Source organism: Parasteatoda tepidariorum, chromosome 10 (genome assembly GCF_982258835.1).
Source record: "Parasteatoda tepidariorum strain Cologne lab strain chromosome 10, Ptep-v5.0, whole genome shotgun sequence".
Lineage (NCBI taxonomy): Eukaryota > Metazoa > Arthropoda > Arachnida > Araneae > Theridiidae > Parasteatoda > Parasteatoda tepidariorum.
The window spans coordinates 64433871-64447861 of record NC_141764.1 but is presented as its reverse complement, the minus strand read 5'-3'; the positions used below and the strand labels follow the sequence as shown (position 1 = coordinate 64447861).

General features: G+C 29.3%; 1 protein-coding gene across 3 annotated transcripts in view; it reads left to right on the top strand.

The window, feature by feature from the left end:
- Positions 1-13991, top strand: part of LOC107455008 (uncharacterized) — a 142960-nt gene that overhangs the window by 48910 nt on the left and 80059 nt on the right. For 2 of the 3 annotated variants that reach the window (XM_016072399.4, XM_087154114.1), the window contains exon 2: positions 8190-8237. The exons of the other annotated variant lie outside the window; for it this stretch is intronic. The gene's annotated coding sequence lies outside the window, so the exon portion shown is untranslated. The remainder of the gene's footprint in view (positions 1-8189; positions 8238-13991) is intronic. 3 annotated transcript variants of the gene reach the window in all.

Sequence of the window (13991 nt, the reverse complement as noted above, 5' to 3'; positions counted from 1 at the left end):
ACTTTGGGAAACACAGCAGTAAGGTGTCAAGTTGAAGTCATTTAATTCTTTCTAGACTTCTTTTTCCAAAATTATCACCTTATTAAAGTTGCCAAATATTATTGCTTGATAATTTTAAAGTACACTGTTGTGTAAAAACTATTGAACAATATTTAAGAATTATAATGTTAATTTATTATATTATTATGCAATACTATCTGATACATATACATTCTTTCAGTTTAATGAAAATGGCAAAACCTCATGAAAAAGTGGTAATTTTTGTAACTTTCATACTGAGACTACTGACATAGCTAAAATATGTTAAAACTCATCAAACTTTAAATATTTATATCATCCACTTATCATAACTGAGTGCATTTTTCAATCCATTTTAAGAATTTGGAAATTCTAGATCACGAAAACTTGGCGACAAGCGCCTCAACTTTCAAGTGGAGATCATTTCACTTCAAATCTTATGTCAACGTTAAAAAGAATCATTGTACCACCGCGACAAAAAAAAGCTATTGCAAGCGAATTTTTATCAACTACCACTTCAACTTCATTAAAGTTTATAGCTATTATGGAAAAGTATTCTCGTATAAACTGGTCGCTCATAATTTTAAAAACTGTCGTCGTTATTTAGAACGCAAAGATGGGTGCCACAATTCCACACCCTGTACGAGAACCGAGACTCGAATAAATTCCTTCTTGGAGTGACACTTGGAACTTTATGGTAAGATGTTTGGAACACTTGAAGAGAGTGAAAGGGAAAGAAAAAAATTCGATCCGAACAAGATGCTTTCAGACACTTAATCGATTTAATAAACTCTTTCATACTTGGTTGGCGACATTTCTTGGCTGTTCCCATTACTACTTTAAGATCTAACATCTTATATAATTTCTTCCTTTTGTTCTATTATTGTGTTTATTAATAATATTGGTCGTTTCAATTGTGTATGAGCACACGAATTATTTGTAGAAGAATTATATGTTAAATACCAGTATAAATTCATGAATTATGCGAACATATTTATTATGCGTATATGTATTAATACTCGAATTATGGGTATATATTAAATATGAAGATAATTATGAACCTTAGTGAACCAAGTTGAATCATAATATCGTGTAACAAAGTTTATGTAGTACGTTAATATGGTTTCCAGCAAATCAGAAAGATATTTTCCACACTCCACTTCTTCAAAACTACAGAATTTTTGACATTGTTACCTTATATCTGGAATCTGCAGTTAAAAAAATAAAATTCAATCAATTTCACACCGAGAAAAAATATGGTAAAAACTACCAAAATATGGTAAAATTTACCGCTTTTATGCCACTATAAGAACACCAAAAAGATCGGTAATTTTACCGAAAGTGTTTGGTAATGATTTTACTAAAGTTAACAATAAAATATGGTGTTATAATAAGTGATAAAATTTGGTAAACGTGATAAAATTTGGTAATTTTATCGTAATATCTTAGAGCATGGTATAAAATCCGTTTACTCGATCAAATTTACTTTTCAGTTTTGTATTTTTTACTAAATGTGTGGTAATAAGAACTATAATTTTGAAAACCAGAATTTCCTCTAAATCATTACCATATGAATGGAAAAATAATCAAATGAATGATTCAAATACCGTGCATTTTGGTTTTATTTACCAGAGTTATAAGGCTTTTTTTTTTACATGAAATGTCACTATCATACATTACAGTAATTTTACCAGAATTTTGTTCATCTTGCAAATCTTTTAATAAAGTGCACTCGTTTATAAAAATTAAGTCTGAGAAAAAAAATATTTCTATGCTATTTACTGAGTTATAAGTATTTACAGCTTGAATGAAATATTGGATCATAATTTCACAGAAGGCCTATTATTCCACTTCCTTTTTTAAATAACTACCAATTTCATGTTTTGGCGAAGGTCTTTTAAATAATAATAATAATAATTTTCGGCAACTTTCCCTAATCGTTGTGTCATTCGGTGTGTTACATGACTCTAACACAACACGTTACGCCAGCGTCACGATTTTTACAGGAAGCGTTTGAAAACCTCACGAAGCGTTAAATGAACTTCTGTAGATGGTCTGGCACGTTTAAGAACTTCAAACAATATGTGGGACAAGAATTTTTTTTCTTTCTCTTTGGGAACACCTGTTTGTTAAAAAAAGGTTATTTTCCTGTTGTATTTTGGGCAACGACCGTGAATTCTGACACTTTGCCTTAGTGGACTTAACCAATTGTTTCCAGCAAAATTTTAATAAATTACGCATCGAAGATTGCTAGAAATCAGGTTGTTTGATTGATTGATGCGAATTTTTCTGATGAATTATGAAGAACTAGTTTCCCAGAATAGTTTTGATTTAAGCATTTTTATGGAGTATAAGTTATTTGGATGTTATTGTCATTTATACGAATTGAAATAATGAAATAAGATAAACATTTTAAAAACTACACTTTTCAAGTAAAAGGAGAAAATAATTTATTTTATAGCATCTTAATAATTATTTTATAAAAATAGAAGCTGTTTTAATAGTTATGACATTTATAACTTTTATTATCACCCGGCACAGAGCTCCAGTTAAAATTTGGGTGCCTTAGCTTTACGGAAAGTAGTCGCACTGTGAAAAATGAATACTCGATCATCACGAAACTTTCTTTGTTTTTGACGAAACTGTTTCCTGGTATATGTTCCGAGCAATAATTTCGTCCAAGTGGCGAAATAACTATCAAAGAAACGAATTTCGTCAAAATCTAAGAAATATTTGTGTCTTTCTATTTTCTTTTTCTTCAAAAAATTAAAACTCCTTAAACTAAGTCCTTAATGGATCTAACTTTTTTAATAATTATTTTAACGTGAGCACTATCGAGACGGCGAGACGCAACAAGAGCAGATAGATAAATTACACCCATGCCCGACGTGGGATTCGAACTCCGGATCGTCCTAGTGCAAGGCCAATTTCTTTACCACCATATAAACCGGTCAGTGTAGTTTGTCAGCTTATTTTCGATTGTCTAGTTTTTATTCTAGTTTCGTCATTCTAGTTAACAATCTTTCTCAATACATTGCTAAGAGGTTTCGGATTGAGGAAACATTTTCATCATACATTTGAGAGTTCGCGTTTCGTCACAAATCGCATGATTTATTGACGAAAGGATTCTCAAAAATAACGAAATACTGATCAAGGATTGCTGAATTGTCAAAAGTGCGAGTTTTATTTCTGAGGGTTTATTTCTGAGGCGGCATTTTGATTGATTATGAGTTGGCGATTATATCGCAATCGATTCCGACCCCCGAAATATAGGGGGTAGTCCAAATTTGGGAAATATGGTCCCAATAGTTTAGTCAGATCCATTAATGTTAATTTTACTTTTTTTTGTATTTTGTCATATCTCGTGAACTTTTTATACGATTTGAGAAATTTTTACCCACAATTATAAAATTTGTTAATCCAAAGATAACTCCATGCAAAATATAACTTTTAGTAAACATTAGTTGTTTTTTAATTATTTTATTTAATAATAAATTAAAAAAATTTTTTTGTAAGGCATGCAATTTTTCACATTGTTTTAAAAAATGCAATTTTAAACGGTATAATACAAAATTTGAGCGAAATCGGGCGAATAGTTCATGAGAAATCAAATTTTGAAGGAGGCGTATAGAAATTCGAAATCAGAAATCTAATCAATCCGTAGAAAAAAAATATATGTTTGTTCAAATAAAATACGTTTTTGTGTCAGATTTTTTTGCTTGAAATATCGTCTGCACTAATTAATTAGTATATTTGAGGTCATCCCCTTGAACCTTTAAGAGGGAATCCTAGAACGTGAAGAACCGATGATTAGATAGAAAGTTATTCATGGTGATCCGTTTCTTATTTTGCACACTGTACATTAAAAATCGGCCCAATTGATAAAACTTTCTGCAATAATTCAAGCATTACTAGCAATATTTGTTAGCCTTAATTAAGAAATACTCATTTTTCGATCTTCTGTAGGGATTAGAGATGCATTATTGATTCTAGTATTGATAATTCTATACACCTATTTTACTTTTTATGGAAATTTAAGAACGCAGTTAATTTACAATATATGAAACTAAAAATAATGATAAGTGCAATTGAGTTTTAAATTAACTTAGTAAAACTTTTCTGATCTTCACGCAATTAATTAACTTATTTTTATTGTCATGATCATTAACTGACTGTGTAATTAGATCAATTGGATAATTAGAAATCATCAATTTGGAATTTCATTAGTAATTTTCATCACTTTTACCACGGATAAATAAAAGCAAAAACTGCAAATCATTAGTTACCTCTAAGCCTGAGGCTAAAATTTATAATTGGTGCAGAACTTGCTATACTTTTATTTTTGAAATTACAATTTTATTTATTTTATCTTATTATATTATATTAATATTTATGTGGGAATGATTATCTTAATGAATGGTTATAAGAAAACAGTGACAGTAAAAATAAAGCCACAAACCTTGCAACATTTTAAATTTTTAAAAAAATGTATTCTATTTTTTTTTTACGTTGATAGCATTGATCTACACGGATTATACTTTTATTATACTTAATAAAGCATTTTATCGACTCTATAAAATTATTTATATAAAATTCATTTTTGGAAGATAGTTTTCAAACTTACTTTTTACAAATATTTGATAAGCATTTATAAATTTCTGATTAAAGATATTATTCTTTATCTGATTGTCTATTGTAAAGAAGTTTCCCAATATTTATATCTTCTGATTTTATCTTGGAAGCCACCTAATATTTTAATCTAATGTTTATATTTTTCGAAATCTTAAGGTTTATGTTTATAGAAAAAAGTTTTATAAAAAGCATTTTAGGAAATAAATTTTTCAAAGATTTATTAATTAACATTTTAATCAATAGTTTGATAGTATAACAGCTAATAAATAAACTAGCTTAATTAGATATTATAATTTTATTAGGTTTTATAACAATGATTGAAATGTAATTACAACAGGTCTTTCATTTTCATGGGTGTATTTATTTATATTTATAAGAAATTTAAAAATGTTAACCAACTATTATAAAGAACCATTGCATTTTTTACATTAAGAACTGAAAATATGAATAATATTATATTTATTTACACTTCTTTAATAAAAAATGTGAACTTTTAAAAGATAAGAATATTTTATTTTTCAAATTAACTAGTTCTTGAACTTTTTTTTCGAATTTGAAAATTTAATTTACAATGAAAAGAAAGCTCAGAAAGAATATGTCTATTAAGAATTTAGTTACATGGAGTAACAAAAACATCTGATACAATTACCAGGTAGTGACATTTTTAAAAAGTAAAAGTCCGATAATGAAACCAAAATATATAATTAATTGAACCATTCATTTAGTAATTTTTTCGTTCCTATGGTACCGGTTTACTGAATGTAGTAGTGCTACACATTTAGTAAAAATACAAAACTCAAAAGTAAATCTAACCGAATAAATAGCTTTTAGGCCATGGTTTAAGGTCTCATGATAAAATTTCTAAATTTTATTATATTTACTAACAACAGCATCGTAATAATACTACTAGTATATATTTCATCGCTAATTTTTCCTAAGTTCATTACCAAAGCTCTTCGGTAAAATTTACCACGCTTTTTAGTGTTCTCATGGAGCCAGAAACTCAATAAATTTTACCATATTTTGGTAGTTTTGACAATATTTTTTGCCGTGATGAGCTTTACTTTCATTTTTTTAGAAAAAGTAAAATGGTTAGCAAAATGTATCGAAGTAAATCAAATGTGTATGCCGTTCAAAATGTCTCAATGGTTTTTCTTGTTGTATTGATATTTTAGTTTTTATTTAAGGATTTAAGTTTTAGCTTTTTCATTTCCGGTTATTCCTTTTCGAAAATTATTCTAGCCAGTTATCCTGTAATAAATGTTCAAATGGTATTTATAAACAAAAAAAAAACGTGATGTTAAAAATATGCTTCTAGTATTATTATCAAATTCGATGTTCCGAAAATGACAGGCGATTTGTAAAATCAATTTTTTAAAAGAAGTAGTTGATAATGTAAGATCCGCTGCTTTTTGCTTTGAAAATAACTAAATAGAGTTTCAGAATTATCAAAAAGTTCGCCGGCAGATGGCACATCTAACTGAGAAAAGCTATAAAACAATGTTATCAAGATAACCACCTCTTGCAGCCATTACGCGATGCAGTATGGGCACAAAACAAACTGAAGTTCATGCAAATATTTCAGTTGAAATGATTTGATATACAGCAGAAGATATTGCTCTGTAGTTTTTACTGCCTACAGCGCTATCTGTTGACGAACGTAGTATCTAATTTTAAATTCCTGAAAATACGATTGTTTCCTAATCAAGGTAGTAAACCGTGCATTTTTATTTCTTTCTGTTTTTATTAATTGCTTTTTAAAATTGTCGTTTTATTTTGGCAGCATCAAGAATATACGTTAGCCTGCGATACTAGCCTGCTCTAGGTGTGAAATATTTTTATTTTATTTCCAATGCCCACGTGTGTTAACATTTCATCAATTCAAGCATTTACAGGGCTATTTGTTAGCTACTTTTTCAGGTAGGTGGGCCAACGCTACTCCCGCAGTAATGACAGATAGTACAGAGAATGAAAGAACATCCATGCCTTGCCCGGGATTCGAACCCAGAACCTTTCTGATGCAATGCCATCCCCCTGACCCCTATACAGTCCGGTCTGCAAAGGTGTGAAAAATAATACTAATGAGAAAAAAAAATTGAAATTATTTTTTTTAAAATTATAATTTGAATGGTTCGATCCCCGCCGACAAAAGACTACCTGTGTAGTAATTGGTGACTGATGCACGTTAAATCTGTCGAGTCTCAAAGTCCTCCGTGTTCCCATAACAAATCATACCTCTGGGGGTACTGATCCCGGAGCTTCCTTGTCTTCTGGATTGATTTCAAAATGACAAGGCTACGGAGTTGAACATTAGAAGTCGTAAACCCAAAATTGGGTCGGCTGTCCATCGACGGTTATACATGTTGCTTGGTGTTTTTAAAAAGTGCTTAAAGGTGCTTCTTTTCGATTTTCGTTTTTTAAAAGCCCATAAAAGTGCTTTATTCATGGGGTGTTTTTAAAAAGTGCTTATTTTTCTTTTCGAAAATGAGATTATTTTTCCTTACTCTGTCGATTTTCGGCACGAAAAGCGTGCTTTTCACATTGTTCTGTTCAACATTTTCAAGATTCATTCAACCACAATTCATCTCGGCCTTCCGTCGGTTCACAGCGTATGAAAGCGGCAAACATTTTACAGGTTTGATGAAATGCTTGGAAATCCGCATGTGCGTTTACTGAGTTGGTTCGGTGAGATTATTGCGCTCTTATGCTCAACTCTGCTGCATTTTGCAAGATATTCTATATTTCAGGCTTCATTTTCCACCCTCTGATATCGAACCGAAAAATCTCTCGATCATTTTATAATGACTGATGTCATCAAGAAAAGAGTTCTTTGTCAGAAACTAGTTATTTTATCATAATCATGTGAAGTCTTTGAAAATTATGTTGCATTTTGTTAATGTATATAGTGCTTAAAAATATTTTTTGAGTGCTTAAAAAGTACTTAAAAGGTGCTTATTTTTTGTTGAAGGATTTGGCTACGCTCCCTGTTATAAAATAAAATATAATTTGAATGAAGGTAAGCTAAAAATTGTGTGAGGAAATATACCAGGTTTATTGATTTTATGAAGAGGGAGAAAAGGTGCTGCATATATCAAATATTAATTCTTAAAAAAATTACATTGTAAACTTATGCTTTTTTTTATCCAACCCGAATCTGTTTCTTGTAAGCATCACAGTCATTAATCACCATTTTTTGCCACTGACAAATTATCTTAGACGTTTTCTTAATGAATACAGCCATTAGAGTCATGGGGACAAGGATGGGAATTAATATAAGTTACCCTATGATTCCCCGAAAAGACAAATACAATTATAACCCAATCTCCTCCGCCCGCCTTCATCATCTAGAGTGGGGGGAGTTTAAGGTTCTCGCCAGAAGGTTGTGAAGGTTCTTTAGTTGATTAACATCGTTTTTTGTTCTTTCACATTTTATCATATTGTTCAGTTTTTTTTGTCACGTTATGGTTATGTGTGGTTTTTCACGTCACGTCCATTTACGTTCTTTTATCTGAAGTTTCTTTCTTTCTCTCTTTTTTTAGGGAGATATTGAAGTACTGCAGAAAATCAAGAACATAAAAAGAGTTGAGGTGAGTTAGTTATGAATTTAGTTATTTTCGAAACCTTTTAACATCTTTATCATTTTATCATTTTTACACCTTTTTATTTTCTAGCAAGCATAGTAAATTATGTATACATATTTTGCGATGCATATTTTGTATTTATTGTGGCCGGGAAGCTTATGAATAACTCTCACCATTAAGTTAACATAACAGACCTTTTATTTATATAAGTTAACATAAAGGACTTTAAAACGTTTTGACAAAATTAGATATAATTTTAACATACGTATTTATGTAATTACATTATGATAATTATATATAAATAGCATTAAAATTCGCAATAAAATTTTTGTAATGAACGGAAACTGCGGAAATCTAATCTAGCATTGCTGGATTGTACGTTGTGTCTCTGTATCTTTTTTTTCCCTTTTTTTGTTGACGTTACAGCCATGGGGTTTTTTATACAATTAATTCGTGTGGCAAGAACGTGATCCCTAGGTCTTATCTTGTATCCGAAGATTTTGCATAAAATTGTAAGGTCCTTTGGCATTTTTTATATCTTTCGAATTGCAAATCATTCGTAAGTCAAATAAGCGGCATTTGAGTTGTCAACACATCTTTCGAATTTTCAGTTATAATAACAACTTCAAGTCAGATAAAAATAAAATACTTTACATTCATTCGTGGATTACGGAGTAAAAAAAATATAGTAAAATTGTATGACAATTCTGGTAAAAAAAAAATCTTAATTTGGGAAAATGAAATCAAAACATAGGGTATTTAAGCTATTAATTAGGGTAATCTTTCGGTTCATATTATAACGGTTTATCGAAAATTCTGGTTTTCATAATTTTTGTTCTTTATTGTCATACATTTAGTAAAACATACAAAACTGAGAAGCAAAATTAACCGAATAAATGGTCTTTATGCTATTCTCAAAAATATCATGATGAAATTACCAAATTTTACCATTTATTGTTAAACCATATTTAATTATTAATTTTGCCATAATCATTACCAAGGCGCTTTGGTAAAAATTGCCAAACTTTTTGGTTTTCCCATAGACCCATAAACACGATAAATTTTACCATAATCTGGTACTGTTGACCATAAATTTCTTCTAAATGTAGGACGTTATGAGATTACAATAAAACCAACTTCTTATTTTTTAATAAAATTCAAAAGAAACTTAAATTAACAGAACATCTATATCTTACTTCCCATTAATTAGTCTACTAATAAAATATCAATAAAAATTTAAACAATTTCAGTGTAATTTAGAAGTTTGCAAAATATAAGTTTCCGACTCTTTATTTCTTTTCATAAAAATAGTTTAACAAACGTTCCTATCCATCTCTTAGCTTCTTTCTATAAAGATGTCCCCTTAATTGATTTATAGTTTCCAGCTTATGGCTCACTTATTTCTTGTTTGATAGCCTGGAAACTAGAAAGTGACGAAACTTTCAATCCTAAAAAAAAATTAAATTTCTGAGGAGACATTTGATGTTTAAGTCTTCTGGAATTAGATCATCCGAGCGGAATATTTTAAGTTAGAATAGTTTCTAGAAAACTCCTCGCAACTGTCGACATCGATCGAGAGTCGACTTTTGCATCAAATTATGATAGAGTGAGTTCTTTTTTTTTTTTATCTTTACTTTCAACTTGATTGCTTGGTGATGCCATTTTTTGTAGTTTAATTGACAATCTTATGATTTTTTTTTAATTCTTTAAGGTTGTTTGAAGTACGGTATGACAGCTTTTGGAAGTTCATTGCTTTTCTAATTTAAAAAGTTTCTTTTTTCGCTTTCTTTATATTTACTTAGAAAACTTTTAACTTGATTGTTTTAATTTTCTTAGGCAAAATAGATTTTAATAAACTGCTAAGCTGCTTAACTTTAAGTATTAAATCTTATATTTTTAATGGGTGTAAATTCATTTGTGTTTACTTGCAAGTAATTGGAAATACTTAAAAGGAATAATAAATGGAAATACTTTAGAGCACAATTTTCAAAGCATATCAAGTTAAAAAAAACTATAAAAAGATTTTATTTGCAAACCATAAACTAGATTTAGCAGTGTTGAAACTTTATTGAAATCAGAAACTTAACAAATAATCTATTGTAAGAAGAATTTTACAAGTATTTTGTCTGTATCTGCATAAAAACACATGCACATACCTAAATAAAGTAATTACGCTTTTTATTTTTTTAATTGATTGTAACTAAGTGTTAAAATTAAAAGAAAAATCTTTCAAAGCTTTTTTTTATTGTAAATATTTTATTAACTCCATATTTAGTTGTTCAGTGTATTAAAAAAAGAAGAAAAACGGACCACCCTGAATAATTTTTATAATTGGATGGGACTTTCACGTGTTAGGACTCAAATTTAAAGGTAACCTCAAATATGTTACTGAATTTGTGGCAGACGATATTTTAAGTTACGAAATCAGACACAAAAACGTATTTTCTCTGAATAAACATACCTTTTTTTGCCGGATTTGTATTTCTGACTCCTATAGTATTAAATGGTAGCCGTAATCTGGGAAATATGGTTTCAATAATTAAGGCAGGAGAGCGATTTCAAATTTGGACCTCTTAAGGTTAATTTTACTTTTTGCATACTTCACCATCTTGAGAATTTTTTATGTGAATTGAGAAATTTTTGCCCACAATTATAAAATTCACTCATCCAAAAATAATCTCAAGCAAAAATAATTTTTAGTAATTATTTATTATTTTTTTATAATAGTCGAAAAGTTTATAATTTTAAGATATTAGAATTTTTACAACCTTTTGTTGTTGTTTTTGTTGCTGTTGCACATCCTCAAGATCAGCAGGGCTAAATTAGGTCCATGATTTTGTGCACCCTAAAAAAGTCCAATAACATTACAGAATTGTCCGTCATATCTTGTTTGGCCCCATGCAAGCAAGGATGTGGTCAGTAGACGCCTGTTCCTTTGTACCACATGGTGAAGGTATCAAAGCACCTGGAAACACTTGAATATTTTAAAGATTTTAAATGATCTTTGAGAAAGTGAGTTAAGGTAGTCTGATCTAATCGGTTGCATACAAGAGAGCCTCCAAGCCTGTCACTCCAATACCAGTTTACTACTTTTTAGGTAACTTCCTACGACAAAATACAAAATTTGGAAGAAATCGGTCGAATAGTTCTGGAGAAATCGAATTTTAAAAAAGTCGTGTGTCAGGGTGATTTTTTCTCTTTTTTTTCTTCTTCTTTTTGCCACTGTACATTCGTTGCACAAAAATACCCTGATGTTGGCCCCGCGTGAATTTCGATCACTACCCTTCTACTGATTTCAGAAAAAAAAATCTTCTAGCAATCTTCATCATGACTTCTAGATCCTCGTCTTACGCTGTATGTAACTCTAAACTGAAGGCAAACATTTCCCTTCTTTGTCACCTAAGAAGTTAATTATATCTACCTACTGTATAATCTTAAAGAAGATGCCGTGTTCTAAAGCTAGAAATAAGTAAACAGGCAACGAGAGAAAAGAATTCTCTCTAGTAAGCTCAACTTTCAAATGGCCTCGATCAATACGAACGTAATGCTTCATTTTTTTCCAAGGTCCCCACGAAATTAATCGAACTTAAAACTTAGTCATTTAATTACTTATCTAATAGAATTATACTTTTCCTTCCTTAATTTTTTCAAGCAAAGAAAGCAGTATAAGAGGGAAAAGTTAATGGAATTTTAAGAAATTTTTTGATTTAATATATTGTAATGGCCAATTAAATTAAAGTGTACCTTTAATGTCCATATAGCGTACTTGCAGATGTGTGTGGATGCCTGAGGTTAACTCCTTGGTTCCTGAAAATATGCGTATAATTAACGAAAGGGGCCAATCTAATAAAGAAAAGGGTAAGAAAGAGGGTTAAAGTATAAATAAACAAACACGTTTAAATAATATATATTATTAATCGGTATTTTAAATTCATCTATATAAATTGAAGCAGAAGATTTTCTATCTTAATAAGTAACTTCCGATCATAATCTTTCTCTTCAGCATTTTAAAGCCCTAAATCTTCGATAATTAAGCTTATTTTAAAATCGTATTACATTCATCATAAGTTGTTAAATTTAAGTCGAATATTTATCACTGAAAAAAGTTTAATATTGCATGAAAAATATAAGTCATTTAACGGAGAAGTGAATAAATTATAGCCTTGTTTACTATGAATTTCAACTTTTTATTATTTTAAATTTCTCCTATTATAGCGAGTAAAGACTCGATTATCTGAAACGAATTCTGAATGCTTAGAAACCGAGTGATTTTATTCATTACAGAACGAATATTTTATGATATCGGATGCACCATATTTAGTTGACGTGTATTTTAAATTATTTTTATTTTCATCTTTGCTCTTTGAAGAAAACAATTCAAAATCGCATTTTTTTTGTATTGAGTAAATTTTAATACTTTTTCGAAATGTAATTTTATCTTAGTCGTCGATTGCGTGCTTTTTTGATTTTTTTGTTTTGTTTGATGCTTAGGGCTGTTGGACTGTAAAAAATTTCGAATCAAATTACGGTATAAAGTACAGACAGGTGCATCATCCGTAAAATCCATTCTTACCATAAAATATTAAACTGTAATTTTATGTTATATCAGAATTTTTGTTCCTTAACATGTTCCGGTAAAAATGAATTTTACAGTTTTACATCCTCGGTGCCGGTACTTTTTACCGGAATTTTTTACAGTGTAGCCCTTGTCTTCTCCGTTCTACATTTCATTAGCCTACAATATCCATAGTAAATGTGTTTTATGGTTTAATATTGCTATATATACTTTAAATAAAATATAAAGTGTAAGTATGGATTTTTAAACAATATGTTTTAAAAATATGTAAGCGTTTTTGCAGAAGTTGTTTCAAGGAAAAAAATGAAAATGAAACGAAATTTTGTGAAAATATTGGCTTGTGAGTTCTTAATATAATATCACGAACAATTTTGTATTTTTCATTCACCTATTTTTTTATTTTTACCCGATTTTGGTTTATACATGCTTATAATATTTACTCCAAATTTACTTTTAACAAACGAAAATATAAAAAAAAATTGTCTTCAAATCAAACTTTCTAAAAAGCAAAATTTTGTCTTTTCCAATAAAATAAGGAAAAAGCATAAATGCGTAGGGTAGGTACTTTTAGCCATATATCTATCTGAATTTCACCGTACTTTCATGAATGGAAACAAATAGTGCGCAATCTAATTAAATAAAGTTTCATGAAATATTTCATATAGAATTTAAATATTTAAAATCCAAATGGTTATTTATTCTTCAACTTTAGGATTTTCTTGTGTTTTAGATGTTTCTGTATGACGAAAAAGTTATTGCAGATACTTACATGAATCATTTTCCAATTCCAAAGTTTAAAATAAGAGTAAGTTTTCGCTAATATTATTGAAGAAAAGCTATAGCGTACAAATCATTATACTTAATGCGAAAAACAATTGACTAATATATCTGATAAAAGTTACAAATAAATGATTAAAAATTCCCTGAAAAAAAGTTAAAAACATTTAAGGAACAAATCTATCGTGACCAGTACTAGGAATAAATGTTTAATAATTATTATAAATAGCCATTGAATATTCTTGAATGTAAACACGCTTCTGTAATCAATATACAAAATTCTTAAGACATAATCATGAAATAATATACACGCGATGAAGTCATTAAACCTTACGATGAAACAATACCTATTGTGTCATAAAACTACTTGCCTCAGCTTTGTGATAAACTGAAAATTAACATCGAAT